Source organism: Canis lupus, chromosome 28 (assembly GCF_003254725.2).
Source record: "Canis lupus dingo isolate Sandy chromosome 28, ASM325472v2, whole genome shotgun sequence".
In the NCBI taxonomy this organism is placed as follows: Eukaryota; Metazoa; Chordata; class Mammalia; order Carnivora; family Canidae; genus Canis; species Canis lupus.
Window position 1 is genome coordinate 25,015,857 of NC_064270.1, and position 24,029 is coordinate 25,039,885.

The 24,029-nt window shown below is 45.2% G+C and overlaps 1 long non-coding RNA gene across 7 annotated transcripts in view; it reads right to left on the reverse strand.

The window, feature by feature from the left end:
• The window catches only part of LOC112672363 (uncharacterized), a 157,754-nt gene that overhangs the window by 78,507 nt on the left and 55,218 nt on the right, over positions 1–24,029 (reverse strand). For 6 of the 7 annotated variants that reach the window (XR_003144229.3, XR_003144230.3, XR_004810347.2 and 3 more), the window contains exon 2: positions 19,045–19,124. The exons of the other annotated variant lie outside the window; for it this stretch is intronic. This is a non-coding gene — a long non-coding RNA (uncharacterized LOC112672363). The remainder of the gene's footprint in view (positions 1–19,044; positions 19,125–24,029) is intronic. 7 annotated transcript variants of the gene reach the window in all.

Genomic DNA, 24,029 nt, shown 5'->3' on the forward strand with positions numbered 1-24,029 from the left:
TCAGAAAAAAATAAACCTACAGCTCCACAATGAGGTTTTCCATCTCCCGGGGCCTCACGGGCCGGGGCTGAGGCTGGGTGATAGGACCACTGGGCAGAAGCCCTGTGACCAAAAGACAGAAAAATAGCAAGGAAGTGACATCAACCTTCCAGGAGCTTCCAATTCCACCGCCTCCCCTAAAGGGCATCTCTTACCTCCAGAAATGACATGGGCCTCTCACCCCTGGTCTCTCCTTTTCTGTGTCTTGTGTGCCATCTTCTCCCTGCCTTTGTCCTCTGTCACCCGTTCCCCCCTCCTTGCTTCCTTCACTCACTTGTTCTCTGTGTCTGTCCCTACATGTGTCTGCTTTTCTGTCTTTCTCTGTTGGTTCTCTTTTCCTGTGAGGCTCCCATCTCTCCGTGTCTCTCTGTTTTCCCTTTGGTTGCATGTGTGAGACACGTATTCCATGCACAAGTGCATGTGCACTATACACATGCATGCACATAATTCATATTCCCAGAGACACACTCACACACAGAAGCATGCACACACAGGAGTGCCCATATAGTGCGTACCAACACACCTGTGCACAACCCCACACAGTTCACACACACACACACACACACACACACACACACACACACACATACTCCCTCACCCCTCCCTCTTTAGCCAAGCTAAGTAAATTCAGAGGAAGACAAGATTCGATCCAACAGGCTTGTTGACACCTCTTTGTATTAACAGCGATTAGTAACCATAGGGGTGGCTCAGTTAATCAAATAGGACCATGGGAGGCCAGGATTGTAAGCTGGGAGGCCTTGTGTACAAAGCTGGTTCCAGCCACATCACCCCCTGGAATGGAGCCCCCTCTCTCAGTCATCTGATAGGTGATGACTTCGGTGGCTGCCATCAGACTGCTAAGAATGCAACAGCTCATATGCCTTTTGAAGATGGTTGTGGTTGGAGTTTGGAGGCCTGTGTTGGTTTAGATTTTCTGCAACTGGGTTTGGAAAGGAAATATTGTTTTGAGAAGGGAGACCATAATCACGCTGGTTGGTTTGGTTGGTGGCTCTAGTCTTGGAACCCCTCTGGGAGACACGCTGGGGCTGCTATTGAAGTCAAAAGCAAGGTAGTAGATCCACCGGGTCAAAGAACAGAGTGAGACTAAGGGTCAGGGGTTCTGAGTTTTCCCGTTGGCCCCGCTACAGATCAACTGCTTGGCAGGACTGCCAGTTAACTTCCTGAGGCCTCTTACTCTCACCATGCCAGCAGCCCAATAAGGATGACACAACTAACTAAACGGTTGGGGCAGAAAATCCTTCATCAGGGCTGAAAGGTAACATACAGGAAACTGCAAAATATTTTTATTTCTTTTTAATCTATTCAAGGCGAACACACGATTTAGAATTCCCTTTTGCACAGTAGCTTGGGGCCAATTATTTTGAGGGCAAATAGCCATACAGCTATAGGACCAGGGTCCTAGCAGAAAATCAGGAAAGGTCATTTGACCAATATAAGGAAAGGGAGACAGAATATTTAAAATTGGGATCATTCTAGAAAATCTGCTACATATGGTAGTTTTTCAGTACTTAGCCAGCCACACAGTGATGCTATAATATTGGGTAATAACTAATGCTCAAAATAGGAAATCCCCCCACGCACTGCAAAAAAAATGTTAAAGAAAGTTTAATGTATTCCGCTTAAATAGAAAGGAATATATATGTATATATCTGTGTATATGAAGAAATACGTGTCTATGTATTTTTATATATATATGTATTATATATTCATATACATATGATTTATAAAGGATTTAATCTTCCTAAAGGTTAAAATGTTAAACTCGGATGTTTAACTTAGAATGTTAAATTTTAAACTTCTTAAAAGTTACGAATGTTCATCTTACGAAATGTTTAAAATAAAAAATGTTGAGGCACCTGGGTGGCTCAGTCAGTTAAGCATCTGCCTTCAGTTCAAGTCATGGTCCTGGGGTCCTGGGATCAAGTCCCACATCAGGCTCCCTGCTCACGAGGAGTCTGCTTCTCCCTCTGCCCCTACCCCTTTTATTCTCTCTCTCTCTCAAATAAATAAATAAATAAATAAATAAATAAATAAAGTCTTTTAAAAAATAAAGTAAAAAAATGTTTCGGGTCTTACATAAATAAATCCTGAACTGTTTGGAGAAACTCCAGTATCATCACCTTGACATATTTTGCAAAAGTCCCAGGTAGCTGAGATTTCCCCATATGTGATTTATAAGCAATTCTCAAGTGCCCAGCTGTTACGAAGAATTGGTTGGCTTTGTATCTTGTAAGGGCATGCCAATCTGGACGAGCGCGGTGTATTGGTTATCTAATACTGCTATTACAAATCACAGCAAACTTGGTGATTGAAAACAACACATGCATGATCTTACAGTTCTGTAGGTCGAAAGCCTAAAATGGGTCATGCGGAGGTAAATTCAAGGTGTGGGTAAGACTGTGTTCCTTTCTGTAGACCCTCTGAAAGAAACTGATTCCCTGCCCTTTGTTTAGCTTCTGGAAGCTGCCCACATTCCGTGGCTCATGGCCCCCTTCCTCCATCTTCAAAAACAGTAATGGCAGGCTGAGTCCTTCCCATGGTGCATTGATCTGACCCCTTCCTTCCACAGTCACATCTCCTTCTAACCACTGGGAAATGGTCTCTGTTTATAAGGATTCATGTGATCAGATTGGCCTCATCTGGATAATTCAGAAAAATCTACCCATCTCCCCAGTCCTTAACCATGTTTGAAAGTCCCTTTTGCCTAATAAGGTGGCTCATTCATAGGATCGAGGGATTCAGAGGTGGTTATCACTGGGGGCAGGTGGAGGCCAGCATTCTAGACGTGGAATTAACAGAGGTCCATTCAAGGGTAAGAAAAGTTAGCAAATCGGGGCATGCTAGAAGAAGGCACAGAATTGCTCTGAACTGTTGCTTTCTCTTCCTGTCAAATAAGAAAAATGGGAGGGGTTCTCTCCTCAATTGACTGTGTCAGATGGCAGTCTGGGATTGTCACACTCCTAAACCATTATATTAAATTCTGGAATGCAGCTGTTTGCAGCATCTGGTGGGAAGTAGGTCACAGAGAGAGCTCTGTGCATGTCAGAGCATAAACAACCGGCTTCTGATAAAACACCTACTGGATCAATACACTGGGTTTGACATCTTCGAGCAAAGTCATGGAGTGAATTGGCCTACATTTCGGGAGACTCAGGCTCTATCTAGTGCAATAAAGTAAGGGACCAATAATGGGGGGTAAGGAGAAAAGCAAGATGACTGAAACCCTCGAATCCCTGGATAGAAGCTCTATGCAGTTCCATGAAGGTATCACACACACGCACAGCAAAGATGCATGTCAGGACAAAACAGAGCCTACGACTCCATGAAGAGCATGCTAGAAGGCTCATGCCACAGTCCCTGCAGGCCATTTTGTGTCTCTAAGAGAGACACAAAGAAACAATTTGGGGACAGCTCAGACAAACTGGGAAGCCCGAGGATATCCCCTATGTTGGCCTCATTTCCCTCTGATAGTCTGTGATGCTTCTTTCTTGCTTTCTTGAATCTCATTTTTTAAAAATTTAATGCAGATGTAGAGACCTTTCAGAATCCTGCAAGGATGCAGAGTAGAGGTGGTGCTCTTTCCTTAAATGACATGGAAAGAGGTTTGTGAAATGCCTTTTGGCTTTGTTCCCACTTGCTGCCTACCTCCCAGGGATGAGGAGGTTGTGGGGAGACCCTGGTTTTTTGAACTTGGTGTTGGCAAGCATGACTGACACCCACTTATCTGGGTGTTTATGCGGTGCCTACTATGGTCTTAGCACTGTGCTTGCTCACCATGTTGGAATGGAACTTTCAACATGGAGATGTTACGGGGTTTGTTTGTTTGTTTTCTGTTTTTCTTTTTGGCACATTTAAACTGATGGGATCAAGAGATGATAGGGACGGCTGATAGCACAAGAAATGGAGATCTAGGTATATATTCAAAGTTGCAGAGACAGCTGGTGGAGGACTGGACGGTGGTGTCTTTGGTGGGGAGGAGGGTGAGGGGGATGGCAGGGGAAACAGGGATGATGTGGATAGTGGACAGGGTTAGCGTCCAGGAGCAAATCCACATCTCCCAAGGCAGGAAGTCAACAGACAATGTCTCAAGTTGATAAAATGAGAACTAGCAGCGTAAGCTTGTTAGTTAAAGATAGGGAAATAATCACCAAAAGCAAACAAAGAGAAGTGAGCAAATGCAATTAGCTGTGGGAGCAGGCCTGGGGTTGTGGGAGGTTGAGCAGAGAGGCCAGTTGCTACTCACCCTAAAAGCCCTTCTACCCCAAGCAGTTTTCTAAAAGCCAATGTGTAGGTGCTACCGGAGGGGGAAAGATGTTAAGCAAATTAATATAATAAAGAGTCTCCCTGTTATCTTTACAATATTCTACTCTTTCTGAAGGATTCAATTCTTCTTAAGAAAAATGCCTCACAATTATAAATATTAACTACCTGTGTCACGTATTGGTATGATATGTAGAGTGCATGTATATAGAGCTTATTTACTACACTGATTTTTTCATTCTTTGCCAACATTTCATTAGGGATATTTCCTAACATGCAAGAAAGGTAAAGAAATTTTACAGTCGCCCCGCTATATCCACCATTTTTTATGGATGGTAAGTCAGGAAGCTCTCAGGGCAAATCCAGGGATGGAATTTCTCTTTGCAGTAAATATCATTCTTATTTCCTTGTGTTAAATCCATGTCAGTGTACAAGTCAGTCTAAAAGGCTATAGGCCTGGGGTGCCCAAGTGGCTCAGTTGGTGAAGTGTCTGCCTTAGGCTCAGGTCATGATCTCAGGGTCATAGGATCAAGCCCCACATTAGGCTCCCTGCTCAGTGGGGAGCCTGCTTCTCCCTCTCTTGCCTGTTCATGCTCTCTCTTGCTATCTCTTCTATCTCAAATACATAAATTAATTAAATCTTTAAAAATAAATACATAAAAGGTTACAGATTTGTCACCATTGCAGATACTAAGAGAACAGCAAATTCTTCCTATGTATGAGTAGTCTGACTATGGACCTAACTAAACTAAAGTTCACTTGTTTCATATCCTGAAACTAATTCTGAACCATGGGGGTTCAGACAGTGTTTACACCAGATTAAGGCTTTGTTCTCTGGTGAAAACATCTTTCAGATTAAAATAGTGGTTTTTGAGCCAAAGTTACATTTTTGGGATTCTGGAACATTCTATTTAATTTTCCTTATATCAAAATGTTTGTCCCACATCTGGACAGACAAATGTCCTCTTTCTGGCTCCATTCATGCAGGTAGCCTGGTGCAGGTAACCTTTTTAATTAACTCATGAAGAACTCAGGGACAGGAGTGCACTCTGGCCTCATCATATTATCACCTTGGAGTTGCATTACAGTAGAGTGATCTAGGACTAAACCTGATCTTGGGATATTTGTGAAGCTGGTAAGGAGATTAGCAAACGGAGACCTTAAGAACAAGTAATCCATTTCTACACAGTTGCATGGCAGTTGCCCTACAAAGACAACTCTGAAAATGGATTTCTTGGTCATTTCTAGCTCTGTGCTTGCTTCTGTGGCCAGTTGAAAGGCTGAAGATGAGGAAGTATGTGGGAAAGCAGGTGATTACTGCTCCTTGAATACTGTGTGACACTCAGTCAACCCTGACATGGCAGTGGCCAGGTAATCCCACCGTAATTGGTTGATCTCGACTAATCCTGTCTCTAGATCATATTTACTTGGCAGGTCATTTCAGTCATTTAATTAGCATCTTCAAGATTTTTCGGCCCCCTAAATAAACTCTTTGGAATACCAGATGTACTGTGAGGCTTGATCAAGAAGCAAGGTGTTGGTTCTCCTTTTAGATTACTAAATAAACTAATTAGTATTAATCAGCCAGCAGAGCATTTACCATGTAGTCCAACTCCATGCAAAGCATTTAGCAGCAAGATCTTATGGAATTTTCACTCTTCTATGACACAGGGACTTACTAGTCCCACATAGTTGGTAAAGGGAGGCTTGGGAAGGTTAAGTGCTTGCACAAGGAGAACTAGGATTTGAACCAGGTATGTCTGAGCATGGATCACACCTTTCACCCATCTCCTAAATTACCATTCTTTGTGTTCCTGCGTTCTCAGAGCCATTCCACACTAGGGAGCTAGTGCTTTGCTGTTTCCCGGCTTAGTGATAGCCCCCAACCAGACAGTGAATTCTTCAAGGAGGGACCATGTCTCTTCTTCTTCACCTGACCCATAGTTCTGGGCATAATTCTGGGTACACAGAATGATTGCTCGGTGATTGATCAACGTGCCTCCATACAATCTTTGCCCTTGAACTTATTATACCAGTTTTTCTGCACAATCACCTCAGGTGCATAGAGAACCCTGCATGTGGTGGGTGATTTGGGTCCAATTACATCGCAGCCCACCAAGTGACAGTGGCCTTGGATGAGTCACTTAGCCTCCCTGGGCCTCTTTTCCTCTCCCACAATTTGAGGATTTTAGCCATATGATCTCTCTGGAGATTACCTCCAATGAAATGCTACATTTGTAAATATAGCTCATAATAACATATTGATGTCACTTGGGGCCCCAAATCAGTAATGAGGACCCAGAGATGAAAACAGAGTCCTTATGTACTCCAGCCTCTGAAAAGAGCTATTGGGTAAGGGGCCAGGGAACCTGGCTGGGCAGCACTTACTAAGAAATGGCAAAACTTTCCTCCCTCCTCCCACACACAATCCACAAAGGGCATGGGAAGGGCAGTGCCACTGTGGTCTTTGGTCTCTGGGGAGGCCTGGTGTCTGGGGAAAAATGATTCTCTCCTTCCCTTATCAAGGAGGAGAGACGAATACATCTCTCTGTTGTGATCTGACTGAAATCAGCTTGATGGTTCACAATGATGGAGTGTTTTTTCAGGTAGTATTGGTAGCTTCTAATAGTTTGAGATAGAAGAGGGTGAACCATGTCTCACTCTACAGTCTAGATGTCCTAACCAAGTTCTGACACATATACTGACTTTTATAAGCAAGGAGATATAACAAAAAATAATAATAATAAAAAAAAAAACCAGCCAACCTGCCTGTGAACTTGATAAAGTCCCTGCACTCTGTCCTTGGATTCCCTTGAGGCAAATGTAAGAGTGTTCTACTGGCTGGAGAGTTTCAGCCAACTGACTAGTTATCATCAAGATTCCCAGGTTAAAGGGCTAAACAGTTAGGTAGATCTCCAGCTCCAAGTGGTAATTCAGAAGGAAGAGGCTCTTGGACTTTCTCGGTTCCCATACTCTGTGCAAGGGCAGAGGCACTCATACACCATTCCTAGTCAACTGATTCACGTATCTTGAACACCACGCATTTCACCAATATAAGAATCATGTCTAAAAATCCCCAGACTAATTAATAAATCTTTGAGTGTTGATCTGAGATAAAAGTGTTTCTATTGTCAAAGTCTTGGCAGAAAACAGCACACTCACACAAGGGGATGAAAGAATGTTTAGAAAGGCGCTGTCACAAAGGGGTGAGGGCAGGGTGAAAAGAAATAACAAACGGAAGCCGGAGCACCCCAGAGTGAGCAACCGTGAGAGGCTTTGCCATCCTTGTCCAAAGCCTGAAGGGACAGAAGAAGAATTGTTCAGAACCTGGAGGGAGCTGTAGCTGAACGGAGGGCGGCTCAGCAGCAACTGGAACCTTCGTGGAGGAAAGGAGCCACTGTTGATTCAGAGGGCTTGCTTGGGCTGTGGGTGGGAAAGAGGGATAAACACCCCAGCCTCTCCATCCTTCCAGCTGGCAATCATCTGTTCTGCCTTCCGCCAGCTGAACCTTACAGGAAGCCAGAGGCAGAGAGGCTGGGTTAGCACCTCTCACCAACGTCAGCTCTTAGGGCCCACCCTGGGCAGTGTGGAGGATGGAAAATGTATTGGAGGTCATCTAGCATAAGGGCTGAAGGCTTTTTGTGACCTTAGAGTTCTCAGATGCAAACTCACCATTGTGAGAGTGGGGGCTCCTGGTTAGTGTACTCTAAACGTTGACTAGCTTCCCAGAGTTTAACGCCAGCACCCACGTATATATCATACCATGTATGGTAGAGTGTTTGAAAGTAAATTACAGATAATACAACACCTTCCCTGAAGTTAGTCAAGTCACTCATGAAAATTGGGGGAACTTGCAGAGTGCAGAGACTGGCATGTCATTCTCTAATTGGATATGTGCTTGGGCAGCTGACTTGGTGATTAGCCTACCTCCTGGAACAGGCTTCTAAAGGTGCAGCTCAAGTGTCAACTCAGAGGAAACCCTCAGAAAAAATAGGGTGTGTCCTTTAGGATGTAGTATGTTTATTAAGTCAGAGGCGCCTACATGGTACGGTCTCTAGTAGGAAACATACATGAGTTTAAGAACCAAAGGGGTAGATGCAGCAGTGAGTGGCTCCACTCACCATCACTCCTAATGACTCATTGGAGATCTTGAACTTCCTGTCCCTGCAGCTCTGGACTCTGCCCTGTTGAAGGTCCTGGTCTCCCAAAGGGGACACCACAAACAGCCTATAATTTATGAACTATAATTTATGGCTGCCACCAGTGTTTTGAATTCATGGCCAAGGATCAGCAGGAGAAGAGAGAAATCATTATGCTGGCTGGGGCTCTTGACCTTGATAATCTGGAGAACAGAGAGATGCTTTTACATGATGGGGGCACAGAGGAGTATGTGTGAATCCAAGCAATCCACTTGGGTATCACCTGGTACTCCTTGGCTTCTCCCTAGCTATAAGCAGACATGAGCACCAACCCAAGCCTGAAAAGAGTTTGTTATCAAGGGTTCAGGTATTCCCAGGAATGACAGTTTTGGTCATACCACTACATGAGCCATCAGGACTTGCCAAGGTGATGGAGAAAATGAGAGGTATTTAGAATGGAGAAAGGAAGAGAGGGAGGATGAGTACCAGCTGTGAGTCCAAGTTCAAGTGCATTGAGGTGGCTGTGAGAATGTGTCAGTAGGGGACACCTGGGTGGCTCAGCGGTTTAACTCCTGCCTTTAGCCCAGGGGGTGATCCTGGAGTCCTGGGATCGAGTCCCGCGTTGGGCTCCCTAACTCTCTGCCTGTGTCTCTGCTTCTCTCTCTCTCTCTCTCTGTCTCTCATGAATAAATAAATAAAATCTTAAAAAAAAATAAAAAGAGAGAGAATGTGCCTAGGGTCCCAGCTGTCACCCCGGAAATCCACTGCCAGTCTTTCACAGAGGCCAGTGAATGACATGGTAGGGATTCTAAGTTGGCCCCCTTCCTGGGAAACATAAGACTCCTCCCCCAGCTGATTTTGGCTGCCCCACCCCCAGCAGCCTTGCTAACCTGACTTGGACTGCACAGCAGTCTAGAATGCTTCCACTCAGATCACATCTGCCCCGTGGCCTTGTCTGGCTTCTTCCACATTCTCCCCCACATAGGTGTTCTCGCTAATAAAATCCTTGCCTATTGAGTCCTGCCTTGGAGCCTGCTTCTTGAGGACCAGACCAATGCAGGACGCAAAGCCTTAGGTAAAGCCCATCTCACCTCCAGGTCACACTGTCTCCTACTGTGAGATAAGGGTGCCCTCTAAAGTTCCATTTTGCCCCTAGATTAGCTGGGCCAAATGGTGGCCCAAACTGATGTTATAGCTGGGGTTGCACACTGCCCTCTGGTCGCGTTAACTCTCTTAAGCCTCATGCTAAAGATTCCAGGCCCCCAACTAGAGCAGAGCAAAGACCCTTTTGTCTTGTTCTAGAGTCTATGCAGAAACAGCAGCCAGGCTCTTTCCTACACTGCCTGCTTCAGTCCTTTGCATGCAACAACTCACGACACCCCTGGACCACAAGTCAACCCCCAACCATCAAGGGTCACTGTGCACGTCTACAGAGCTCTAAGTAAAGCCTACAAGTACCATCCTTGGAGACACCTCCACCCTTACAAACGTACATTCCAACTCAAGATCTTATGTCCAACCAGCCCCAAGATAAAGAACCAAAATAAGTCTTGGGAAAACTGTGGTTTTTGCTCAATTGAAAGCCTTATTTTTTTTTTCCACCCTGGGAAATGTAGGCTCAACCTTTCTGCTTCCAGAACAAAGGGTAACTGGTCTTTGGAGGAGAAAAGACTTATGTTCAGCTCTATATCAAAATGTCTCTGAATCTTGAGATCCCATCTAAGACAGCCTATATTTTCAAGCTTCAGTTCAAGTTCATGTCCTTTGGTTGCCTTTAACTCGCTTTTCCCCCTTGCTGACGCAGGGGGAAACATGTGCTTAGCTCTCAAAAATAAAAAGGAAAAAAAAAAAAAAAAGAAGAAGAAAAAGAAAGTTCACATCTCAGGCATTGGGTTTTGTTCTGGATTAGGTACTGAATTCAGAAACATTTAACTTTGATGAAGAAAGAACACTTTGGATTTTCTTTACCACACAGCCTCTCCCTCTCCTCCTCCTTGGAGCACCGGCAATCAATCATATCTGCATTTTATCTGCTTCTGCCTCAGTGGCTTTCTTCCTCTGATGGAATCAACACAAGTGGTTGAACGCAGGCGTTACAATGAGCTAAGGCGGAAGTCCATCTTGGCTTGAGCACTTCCGTTCCCAAAGCGGCCATGTAGATTGGCAGGTGATAAGATTCCCAACAGAAGTGAAGAGCTGCCTGGCTCAGAGAGCACCTCAACTATGGAAACCATGAATAAAAACAAACCACAGGAGCTGGGGTGGGTTTTTCCAAAGTCTAGCTCCTTCTGCTTCTACGTAAGCCTTGAGCGATGCATTGACCACTGAGTCCCTGTAGGTGGGAATGTGCCATTAAGCAGGGAATGGTCCTGGGTACAGCTTACCCTCTCTGACTTCACCCCTTGGCTGTAGGTATGCCTGCCTTCCCCCTCACAACTTAGTGCTGGTGGCTCTCAGGAAACAGAATTATCAACCACGGAGCTTGCCGCTTTGCTGTATAACAGTCCTGCTGGACCCTACATCCAAATAAGGGAGGCCTTCTTCAAAGCAGTCACCCTGAAAGCTGCTCCCCACTTCCCACCTCCTTTTTAAAAAACAAGGCTATGGTTGCTCAAAGTAGTTTGAACATTCTTTTGAAACCACCTCGCAAGATAGTTCAAATAGCCTCACAGGACATTGGGCTACAATAACTATACCACATCTCTCAGTAGTTTGTGAAACAGATTGTCACCCCCTTGGAAACTAGCACTTTTCTCTCATTGCTGTTCCACGTAAGCATCATCCAGCCCTATGTTACCACTTGTATCACCATCAGGCACTTACACATGAGCTACTCTGGTCCATTTCTGGTAATTGGACAGATGGGGTCACGTAGCCATTGATAACTTGTGTACCTTCAGAACAAGAGTGAGGGAGAAGTAAATGCAGCCCAGCTCATCCCCTCATCTCCTCCAGCTCTCTGTTGGGGGGGAAGATTCTGCATGGCAGTCTACCACATGAGCCTGCAAGGCAGGCGCTAAACCGCTGAGCCACCCAGGGATCCTCTCTGATTAGATTTTAAAACAGTACCTAACCCAGAAAGAATTTTAAATCAATTCCAGGTCTACATGGCATCAAGTAGAAGCTAAAGGCATTTTGGAAGATGTTGAAGATGAGTAGGTTACTCCCTAATAGGAAGAACTTTTAAATCATGGAAAATAAGATGCTATGAAACTCAAAATTATGACTATTCTTATCATGATCATTCCCCATTGGGAATGGGATTCTTGGTGACTTGGGAATTGTGAGAATGCCACTCAAGAGTTCCAGAACACTAGCACTATCAATCTTGGAATTCTTGCAATAGTAGGGATCATTAGTGATGACAGGGATGCAAAAGAAATAGCCCATATTCTGAAAGAATTTTCAGTTGAGATCAATAGATGAAATCAACCTTAGGAAAGCAAAGCTTAAAGTAAGAGTGCGCCCACTTTTATGTTGTGCTCATTCTCTCCTTCTCCTTCATAAGCCTTCTTCCATACCATTTCACCTGGAAGACATTCCCTTGTCCCCATCCTTTATCTTTTCATATCCCATCCTTCTCCAAAATCAAGTTCAATCCTCATCATGAAGGCTTTTGTGGCCAGCCATGAAGTCTCTTCTAGATTCTTGGGCCAGTGCTGCTTGCTGGCTTGCTTGTTAGCTCTCTGTTTCTTTCTTTGTCTCTTTTTCTTTCCCTCGAATGTCTATAACTTTCAGTTTTGCTCATTTAACAGATATTTAGCAAATTTAGCATTCATCTTAATTCAAAACTACCTTCATTGTGTAAGAAAGTCCACTTAAATTAGCCTGAGCAAAGAGAGGAAGAGGAAAGAGAAAGAAAGAAACACACAGAGAGACAGAGACAGAGAGAAAGAATTTATTGGACCTCTGAATCAAATAGGGGGAAGAACAAAAACAAAGGCAGGATTCACCTTGGGCTGTGAGGAGTGAGAGCTGCCAAGCTTCTCTCTCAGTATCTTGTCCTCACTTTTGTATTTTAATCTTTCTTCCATATGATGGAGGACCTGGCTGCTGGCAGTAGAAACTCATAACCCAGCAGTTCTATGATCAGAGAGAAAAAAATATCTGCTGTCTTTTAGATCCATTGTTTTTGTTGTTGTTATTGTGGGTTTTTTTGTTTTTGTTTGTTTGTTTATTTATTTAAGTAGGCTCCACACCCAGCATGGAGCCCAACTTGGGACTTGAACTCAACCCTGAGATCAAGACCTGAGCTGAGATCAAGAGTCGGATCCTTAACCGACTGAGCTACCCAAGCACTCCTCTTTAGATCCATTGTTAAAAATTTCAAAGAACTCTTATTGACTTGCCTGTGACACATGTTCACCTTTGACTCAATCACTAAGGCTATGGAGTTGAGGTCCAATGATGAGCCTATCTTGGGTCACCTGAACTCTGCTGTGGCCTAAGATGTCTCTTAGAAGAGGGAGGAAGAATTGTTAGGCAGCAAGAACAGATCTTATATGGATCAATATTGATCTGCCTTTAAGTCTTATCTAACTATAATAAGCTCTTTAGAGAATTTGCTCTTTTTTACAAGAGAGGTCAAATATTGCCTTTTGCACCCACTCCATTCTTTGAGAAACTGCCTGGTCCACAGACCCTGCAGCCTAGGAACCTATATTTTGAACCAGTTGACAGTGACTTCTATCCTTCACTCAGCTGATGATGAAAGTGGGCATCAGATGAAGGACAGTCAATCTTCTAGTTGGCTCACAATCTATGATCTGGTACAAATGATGACCTAACTAATTGGTTTTATCTCTCTCTATCTTCCTCTCTCCCTCCCTCTTAAGAATTTGAACTAATAAATTAGACTATCCTAGTTTGCTAGCCTACTTGGTCAGTTAATGGTGGAAGCTAAAAACCAAAAGGTCAAAATGGAGAAGAGGTTGAAAAGATCATGACAGGTCAAATGCAATCCAGGGTTATGGGAGAAAATTTTGGAAAAGCAGAGGCACCAGAGAAGCCAACCAGGAGTAGGCCTGATAGAATCAGGAACATGGAGTTAACTGGTCACTGAAATAGCAGAGCATCAGGTGAAGATCCATGAACTCACTGAACAAAAATACAAGGAACATTTCCTTTGAGCCACACTTTGTGCTGCTTACAGGGACCTAGCTGTGAATAAGATGAACACCTTTCTTATAGTCTCTCAGGAGTGCAGAGCTAAATAAAAAGCACACAAGCACACACATTTCTGGGGAGTAGTATGAGGAGGAAAACACCTGCTGTTGGCATATCTAGCAGGAACTCCCAGCCATCCCCCCTGTGCACTCTTTGTAATGCCCACTACTGGCCCTTTCTTAGATCTCCATGAAATTGTGCCATAGGAATTTTTATCTCAAGATAAATATGTCTCAGCTCAGCTGGGTAGGTCTCTGTTCCATGCAGTAAAGACACTCAGCCTCCTCTTCTACTCTTTACCTCTAGAAGCACAGGACAAAGTCAATAATTATTGGTTATTGGGTGATTTGAAGGAGCCCCGACTAGCGTCAAAAGTCCACTCCTTGGAATCTTGGAATTTTATGGAGATGGAAGGAAAAGAACTTTGAGCTGCATCTGCCTGCTGTGCCAACTCCTTCCCTAATGCAGGATTCTAATACCACAGCATCCTATCCATTCAGGGATCTTGGGTTATTACAAATCCAAAACTATTTTCTAGGCCTTAGTCTTCCTGGAATATGAATCAGAAAGACCAGGATTTTCAGTGGAAGGTATGCTACATGCTCAAAAGGGAAAGGTGGGTGGAATCAAAGGAGAGCTCTGGAATGGCTCATGGCCCAGCAACCACAGAGAAACAGTAGTACTTTGGGGTGCCGCGATGGAAGAGGCTGAGGCTACTGTCCCCTTTGGGTGCTAAGGTAGATTGTAGTGGATGTCTGCTACTTCTGCCTATGTTGTTTCCAGCTATATGACCTAAACAATGTCAAGCCCCCCCCTTTCTTCCCACCCTTTTTGTGGTTCAAATTTGGTTCCTGTCACTTGCTACCAAGAGTCCAAAAGGTTTGATCTGGTTCTGTCTCTGCCTTCAGGAACCATGCACTTAAACAAAGAAAGCCTACGAGCTGTGTAAGTGGAAGGTCCCATGGGATAAATAGAGACAGACTTCCTTATGGAGAGATTCTCACCCAGACACCTGTACCCCTGGTGTGAATGTGGGGCCAGTGCAGGCTCTCCAGAGCACGTGTTGACATAAGATTAAGTTGCACTGGGATACTCTACTTAAGAGCTATTTTGATTGAAAGAACAAACTAAAAAATACTAATTATAATTATAGCTCATTTCCTTCACTGAGTTATACCTTTTTGTGAAGGTGACTTGAAAACAAGAATCTCCCCTTTGTGTGCAAATGGAAATGGGATCCGAGAAGAGTGCACACTTTGGGTCACAGCTTCTGGCATTTCCCTGTTCGCTGCCTTTATTGCTCTCAAAAGAACAGAGTGCTTACATTTTTCTTTGTTTATGTCACAATTCCTTTATCAGTGGTTTCCTTTAAAAAAAAAAAGTCATTTGGTTTTCTTTATCTATTTTTAAAGAGCCCAGCAAATTTCAAAACCATCTTGCTACTCTGCTGACTACTAAGCTTCTACTCCTGCTAGCATGAGTAGCTTGATCAAGCCCAACTGCGCTTGAGGCCCCGGGTGTCTTTCTGTCTCTGGCTCACTGGGCGTTTTCACGTGGACAGAGTGTGAAGGGCTAGGCCTGCAGGAAGCCACACAAACACTCTGACACACTGCCTTGCAAAATCTCCCTGTGACCCACGTGGAATGAAAAGTCCAATCTTCATTTCAGCCTGCATGAAAGAGCTCAGTGGTCAAGGACGGCGACCCGCTGTGCCCTGGACAACCCCTCCTGTGACCAGTGAAGGCCCTCTTCTATATGAAGCACAGGAGTGGCCAAGGGAAATGCTTGTCCGGGCTCCTCGGTTACCCACAGCCCGAGGCCCCTTCCTGCTGCTGAGCTGGGCCGGAACAACTCCACTGCCAGGCCACTCGAAACCTGCAGAGCCATTCCAGTGCTCCGTGGAAGAGCATAGAGCACCCATTGTCATGTAAAATTAGCCTGGGCAAAGCCCCAGAGAACATACTGTTGGATGCCATCCTGTCCTGCCTGCACAAGGGCATGTGAGAGATAAAAATGGTGCCAACGCCTACTGTGGGGCATCAGCCTTTTCCCGGTTCCCTACTATCCAGCTCCTACTTTGAAGCTCTCTCCTGCCCTGGGTTCATTGATCACCACATTTTTTCCCAGAGGAGCCTAGGAAAAGGAAGGCTCCTGGTGACCAGGAAGAGCAGGGACGACCCAAGGAGTGGATCCAGTGGCCTCCTATTTGCCAACACTCCACCAAAAGCACATCTTCACACCGAATTGGCAGATTCATTTGGCTCCCCTCCCAGGCTTGCCTCTGTCCCACAAATGTCTGCTCTGCCCAAGATCACCTTTCAGCCTGATAACACAGAATAAGGCCACTGACTGTCTGGTCATGCCCCTGAGGCCTTTCATGCAAAGCCAAGAGGACTGACATCCTGCATAATACCTTCCCCAAGAAGGCTGCAGGTTTCTCTCTATTCCTATGCAAAACACGGAGCTTGCCAATGGCAAATTATTCTGACCCAGGAGAGCCAGCTAGAGCCAGGACAACTTTTTTATAAGCTTCTCATCAATTACTTTTTATTTTCCAAGCTGGACACACCTTGTGGAGCAAGGCTAGAAGCGGAACTACCCTCAGATAATACTCTGGCAGTGAAAACACCAGGGTGCTAAATGAAACATTTGGGGGGGAGGGTTGCACTCCCCACCAACTTCTCCAACAAGTGGGCCTCACAAGCCACAGCAAGGATTAATATGAACACTGTCATTTCTTGGCATCTCAGGCTGAATTTTCCAGGACACAAAGGTATGAGGTGTTCCATCATCTTGATCATTTTTATGGCCAGTGGGGAAGTAGAAGGAACAAACTATCGATGCACCAAGCTATGGAACAGAGGAAACTATAAAACACTCGTGATCAAGAAAGTCCTGGATCAAAGTGACTGGCTCTTAGAGATAAAAAAAAAAAAAAAAAAAAAAAAAAAATTGGTCTCCTTCAAAATAAGAAGTGATGATGGAGCCTCCAGCAATAGGTCTAGAAGTAAGTCTTTCCCAGGCTTGAAGAAGAGTGCAGCATTTCCCATTAAGCAGCCAACACTCAATACAAAGTGTCATCTAGGAAACTGACTTTGCTTTACAAACTAGGGGGAAATATTGGAAGGAAATAAATCAAAATATGCACACTAGTTGTGCCATGATGATGAGATTATTGGGTATTTTTTTCATTTCTTTATTTTCCTAACTTCCTTTGTATTATAATAATTCATAACTTTTTCAGTTTCTTAAAAGAACCGCCTTATTTTTTTCAGCATGTTCACCACCCAAACAGCCAATTAAAAAAATTTAGCACTCATTCTTGACTCCTTTGTCTTCTGCTTAAATATCTCAATGCACATGTCCTCTCCACCTCCCCCTTCTGGTCCCCACTGCACACTGGGTGCCATGTCAGTCCTCTTTCCTGGCCATCATCTTCCCCTAAATGGCTTCCCCATTGCTGGTCTCACGAGGCATTCCGTCCATCCTCCAATGGCAGCCAGAGTGACTTTCTAAAATAGAAACCCCGTCATGTCACATTCCTGCTTAATTTCTTCAACAGCTCTTCATGGCCTCCAGGAGACAATTTAAATTCCTCTGTGTAACATGCAGGGCTCTTCAAAACCAAACGTGCTGAGCTCTTCAACTTCATCTCTCATTCCTCAACAACCTTCCCTGTGGCCACTACCACTTGGGGTCCTCCAGGTATCCTATTCCAGCTCTGGAATTGCCATTGCCTTTCCCTGAAATGCCCCACCTCTCACCTGGACAGCCTCCCAGGCCTCCATAAAGCTCAAGCATCCCATACTTTCCCCACCTAAGGAAATGCTGGTGGCCAAACACTTTGTCCTGACACTGGACCTGCCCACATCACAGCACTGTACACACAGCTTTGGAGCTACTATGACTATTTTCATCTTTCTCACTAGACTGCGGGGTCCCAGAGGACAGGGGCCCAGTTGGATTCATTTCTGGCCCCCAGCACCTGGCTTCTATAGTACTCGGTGAAGGCAAGAAGTCTGGTAAATACTTGTCGATTTCCGAAAAGGAGTCAGTCAAGGAATTAAAATGCAGCTTTCTGCCATAGTTGTTATATTATTTAGAACTGCAACATCTACTTTACCATAATTAGAATTTAAAAAAAAAATTTTTGTTGTCTAAGATACTTAAGAAAGGCCAGACCACATCAAATATCTATTGGTTCCCTGATTCTAGGCTTTTTAATCTCTAACACTGCTTACCCAACCCCCCAGGCTGGCCCAGCCCTTTCCGCTAGCCCACAGGTGTTTGCAAGGAAACTATCAAGAGAAACCTAGAAGAGTTTTGTTGCCTAGGTTTTGGTGTAGCTGGGCTCCCGACCTCAGCTGGCAAAAGATTATAGGTGTCAACACTGTATCACAGGAGGGTTCCTGTTTTGAGAAGTATCTTCTCCTTATAGAAGTATCCGTCATAATTACAGAAGCCCTAATTCAATCTCTTTGTGCAGTCACAGATCACTGACTCCTTGACAGAGGATAAGGTGAAGTTATAGAGAAGCTTGAAGCCAAGTTTGCAGAAGCTACTACCAAATGAAGATGAGCTAAAAATGTAGATAAAACATCCCTGAAATTAGAATGTGTGTTGGAAACTAAGGGACTGTTTACACACAGCGAAGGGTCCAGAGTCTAGGTTCTTCGTACCCATCCATCTGTTCACTTGGGTAAGTCACCCAACCTGTTAGACCCTCAGTTTCCTCAGTAGAGTTCGTGTCTCTCTTAGGAAGAAATTGTTTCCAAGCACTAAAAGTCTTTGCACTTAAAGGTGGAAAGGTAAGATACCAGGGCCACTGGGGAGAAGGGTATGACTGTATATCCTTGGGGGGAGTTCTCAAGCTCTTTGAGCTTTGGTTTCCTCATCTGAAAAATAGGGTTTATATTTATTTATTTACTTACTTACTTTTTAAAAAAGATTTTACTTATTTATTCATGAGAGACAGAGAAGAGAGAGAGAGAGAGAGAGAGAGAGAGAGAGAGAGAGGCAGAGGGAGAAACAGGTTCCATGCAGGGAGCTCGATGTGGGATTCCATCCCAGGACTCCAGGATCATGCCCTGGGCTGAAGGCAGGTGCTAAACTGCTGAGCCACCCAGCGATCCCCACTTATTTTTATTTATATTTATTTTTGAGAGAGAATGGGCACAAGAGCAGGCTGGGAGGGAGCAGGAGAGGGAGAATCCTGAAGCAAGCAGACTCCCTGCTGAGCGTGGAGGGCTCCCTCTCACCACCCCGAGATCACGACTTGAATCGAAATCGAGGTGGATGCATAAAATGGGGTTTATAAATGGAACTTCCAGAGCTGTCGGGAGGAATAGAAAGCTGCATACACGCGGTTATGACTGGGTTTTGAGGCCACAGGGCACAGTGATTAAGGATGCAGACCCACCTGGTTTCAGGTTCCAGTTTTGCTGTGTCACCTTGAGCCCTTGGGTTAGCTTCTTACTCCCTCTGAGCCTCTGTTTCTTCCTGTGACAAATGAAGATAACGGTTGCGTGTACCTCAAAGGGTCATTGTGAGGATTAAATAAAACCGGTACAAATAAATAAGTGTAAGGGCAGCACCGCAGATCTAGCAGACAGTCCCTTCACCCCTCCTCCTGTCTAACAGGTGCACCAGACCAGGTGCTCACCCCACTCCCACTCCTTCAGCTCCCTCCCCCTGAGGTTATAAGGGTCCATCCTTCCCATCCTTCAAGAGGGAAGAGGAAAGGAAGGTCACCGATGACAGCAGAGGGGCCCAAGGTGACCTTGGAGGCACAGAGAAAGCTGGCCTGGAACTCATCTGCCCTCAGAGCCCGCAGGTTCACCCCGCCTAACCTCCCTTGGTTTCTGAAGCTTAAAATAGCTCGAACCCGGTGTGGTCACATTTTAGTGTGCCACTCGGCGAGAACCCCTGGGGTGTTTGCAAAGCCAGCTCTGCACTTCACACTCACCAAGCCCCAGTTGTGAGTGATTCATACACACCAGGCCTGCCACGCAAATGTGCTCTGAGTGCTTGTCTGCTAAGGCCCCTCTGCAGGGACCTCTGCCTCCTGACAGGGGTCGGGCCAGCCGGCTTCTGTAGCAAACCTGGACTGGGAAGCCCTGCCAGCTGCCGGGCTGGCTGATGGGCCCTAAGTGGAGGACCGCATGATGGGGAGAAGCTTGCATGGGGTGTCAGGTGTTCTAGATCCAGCGCTGCCCGTCCCTGCTGTGTGACCTTGAAGGAGTCACCTCGCTGGACCCTTAAGAAGCGTCCTTCTAGATCTCAGATTGACTCTGTTCTGCACTAGGCACTGGCTTCATTCTCAGACCTTATCTGATGTCAAGAGAGCTTCCGGCAGCTCTAAACCAACTCTTCTCATGTTCACATCCGACAGGAAACAGAGAGCTTTTCTTCCCCCTCAATGACCAAACCAAATTCCTAACTCTTGTTTCCTGAGGAGGGGGTGGGTCACAGGAACCGGCCCTCAGAGCCCTTCTAGGAATGCTTCCCTGGGCTACAAAGGCTGCAACCTGAAAATCTATGTCCCCGGCCTCCTGCTCAGCCAGGCAAAAGAGCTGCCACCTGTTAGATGGCCTTGGGTGAGATCTGGAAGGTAGCAGTGACCCGGGTGCCACTGTCTTGCTGCCTCGGTCGTGGCTTCTGGACAAGGACCACTGTTCCCATGGACAATCTCTAGTTTCGCCGGCATTGAGAAGCTTTTGAGGCCTGGAGTATAACAACTGGGTACATTCTTGAATACTATGGTTTAGGGGTTGGGGGCTCCTACCTCTCTACCTTCTTACTTGATCTCTGGTGAGCAAAAGCATCTTTCCTGAAGACCCAGCCGGAGCCTGCTCTTCCAGCCTCCCAGGGACCTCATGAGCACCTATTCCCTTGCATAAAATATCTTTCTGCTTCAAAACTGCCAGAGTCATTCCCATTCCCTGTATCCAACTCCTGACGGGGGTACTATCCCTGAACCAGTCACCAGTCACGGGGCCGTAGGGAATGGACTGTGCTGATTGCGGGGGCCTTGGGCACGTGCTCACCCAGGAGGTCTGGGCTAGTCGTCTCTGCCAAAAGATACAGACTAAGAATCGTTTCCTGAAATTACTATTAGTTGAGTATTGCCCAATCACCTAATAATAATTAAATTACAGTGATCAAAGGAAAGAGGGAATGGCTATTGGGCAACCAGAAAACAGCAAATGTCCACTGCACATTTCAACCCAGATGTCTGGGTAAGAAACCCTGGAAGACAGACGCGGAATAGCGGATAATGTCGAGATTCTGTTCAAGCCAAAGCTGGGGTGCAGCAGACACTGGCAGGACAACGCCAAGATCCCTTCCATATCCCTCCTTGGGTCATGTGTCCAAGCCCTGGCCCTGTGTGCTCTGCTTCTGGCCCACACCCATGACTCACTCCAGAAGACTACTCTCTGTGACTACACCTACAGACAACTGGGGCCACCCAGGAACCCACTTGGTCAGGTCAGCCCTTACAAAGTCCTGGCCCAGGACTGCATTCCCTCTGAGGGATCATTGACATTGCGGGGATCCACTGTGGGATCAGGCTGAGGCAGGGCTGTAACAGGAGAGCACACCTGCACTCAGCTTCTCTCGCTCCTTGTCCTTCTCCCCTAGTCCCTGGGAAGACTTCATTCATAAGGTATTCACACATAAGTCCGCATCTCAGGGTCTGCTTCTGAGGAACCTGGTGCATATTGAAATGGCCATGGGCGTTCACACCTATGACATCCTTGGTCTTTACTCTGGCGCACTTGGAATGTGACACAGTCAATAGGGAGGTGAGTCCTACTTCTGAGCTAGGATTCTGGATGAAAATTGGTGTCCTGCTTTATAGAAAGAAGGTCACTACATGGGAAACTTTTTGTAATCCCTTCTTTGCCCTTCAACCAAGGCTATAGCTGTGCAAACATAGGAAGGAATCAATTAATCTTGGTTTTATTTTCACTGCTCCTTGATTAAAAATGCTAATGGAGACCAGAGGTGTTCACTTAAAACCCCAAGTTCCTAAATTATCATTTGAGAAAAGGACCATTTTCCTTTCATTTACTAAAAAAAAAAAAAAAGATCACTGCTGAAGAAAGCCACCCTAAGGTGCAGGAGCTTCTTGGCAGCTCCAGTCCCACAGAGTTTCCTGAGGAAGTGGAGGTAGGGGACACAGGAGAGGCAAGCCATGGGGAGCAGGCAGCAGGATGGACAGGTCTCCTTGTGGCTCTGCTGGTGACAGATGAGGTGAACCAGCCATCATGGGACCACAGGACCTGAGTCCACTTCTTTGTCTACTGAAATGATTGCCTCATGGGTCCCTTCTAGCCCTAAAGTTCTCTATCCCCTTCAGGAAGGACGTCCACACAGCTATGTGACACTAGATTTCAATACTGCATATTTAATATTTTTTCATAGAAACCAGAGGGGAGTAGAAGCAACTTGTTGTATTGTGTCCTTTTATTTTTCTAAGAAGTGAGCCAATTCATTGCACCACAAGCAGATACAAGAGAGAAAGGCTGACCTCACAACGTCCAAGAACAATTCCTGATCCCAGCCAAGGAGAACATTAGGAATTTCCTTCTTAGGCAGCTGTTCAGGTGTCAGTAACATCTTTGTCTCGGACCCATGCAACCCACAGTCTCGCTACCTCCCACCAGGAGGGACCATTATTTGGGAGATGGCTATACTGTAAGAAAACCTCTGTTTGCCAAATTGGAGGTAGGGTAATTACAATTTCAGGACTTTATGTAGGTGGTTTCCTCAAAGGCTTTCATTTATTTGCTGCTTAGTGTACAAGAAACCTCATTTATGTTATTTCTTTTTCTCCCAGGGAAGCTAACAGCTCAGTATAACTAATGTACTATGTATCACTGACTTTAATATGGCTCCAGGCAATTTAATGCTAAAGCAATTTGATGATTTGATATTATAAAAAGCATCTATTTTTATTGAGAATGGAAGATCAACCACTCAAGTGTCCATCAGAAAATACTAGCTGCTAAAAGCCATTTATTTGTAAAGGGAGGAAGGAAGGGGGAGGGAAGGAGGGAGGGAGGAAAAGAGGGAGGGAGAGAGAGAGAAGAAGGAAGGAAGAAGAAGGAAGGAAGAAGGAAGGAAGAAGGAAGGAAAAAAAGGACAAGTTTACACATGCTGCTGAATTTTAACATCTGGCAGACTAGCCTGACAGTGTCCAGTAGAAATATGATGTGAGCCACATGTGTAGTTGGAAAGTATCTAGTAATCATACTAAAAAATGTAAAAAAAAAATAGTTGAAACTACTTTTTTTAAAAGATTTTATTTATTTATTTGAGAGAGAAAGTGTGAGACAGAGAGTGCATGAGCAGAGGGGAGGGGCAGAGGGTGAGGGAGAAGCAGACTCCTTGCTGAGCAGGGACCCCACCATGGGGCTCGATCCCAGGACCCTGAGATCATGACCTGAGCCGAAGGCAGACACTTAACCAACTGAGCCACCCAAGCACCTGAAACTACTTTTAGTAACATATTTTATTTGACCCAATACATCCTATAACCTCACCTAATATATTGGAAATGAAAATATCATTTCAACATGTGATCGATATAAAAACTATTAATAAGCCACATTGCATTCCTTTTCCCCCCCCTAATTTTTCTAAGTTCAGTGTGTTTTTTGCACTTGGAGCACATCTCAACTTGAGTTTGCCTCATTTCAAGTTCTCAACTGCCAGGTGTAGCTACAAGGTCAGACAGCGCAAGTCTGATAGAGTGTCCTCACTGAGAGGACACCAATGATCCATAATCATCAAGTTGGATGGCCTCTTCTCATACCCAAGCCTCCTCTGAGTTCTCCTTGAAGTCTTTGCTCCTTAAAGCACATTTGACTGCCTACTCCTTAACACTATGTCCTTCTCTGATTTATAAAACCCAATATGCCCTGTTCTTCTCCTTTCCCCCTGCTGTTGTACTCACAGAGCTCTTGCTGCCTTCAAAGCATAAACTGTCAAGCCGTCAAGCTGCCTGCATGTCTCTCTCTCTCTCTCTCTCTCTCTCTCTCTCTCTCTCTCTCTCTCTTTCTCTCCTTCTCAACAGCTCTCAAAGCCAGGCTTCCAGGCTGGACCTGGCCCCCTAGTTCCAGTCATACATTCCCAGTTGCCTGAAGGATATCTCCCCCTGACATGCCTCAGATCCTCAGACCAAATATTCTTGATTAATCATCCTTCTTCTCCTACCCATGCCAGCTTTACCCCCCAATCTCATGTCAGCATCACCACTGAACAAATACTTAATGAGCACTTACTATGTGCCAGCTATGAGGATAAGCAGTGCGGTGCTGGTGGTTGTGGTGATGGTGATGAGGATGATGGTGATAGTTCGTGTTGGTAGTGGTGATGGTGATGGTGACAGTGATGGTG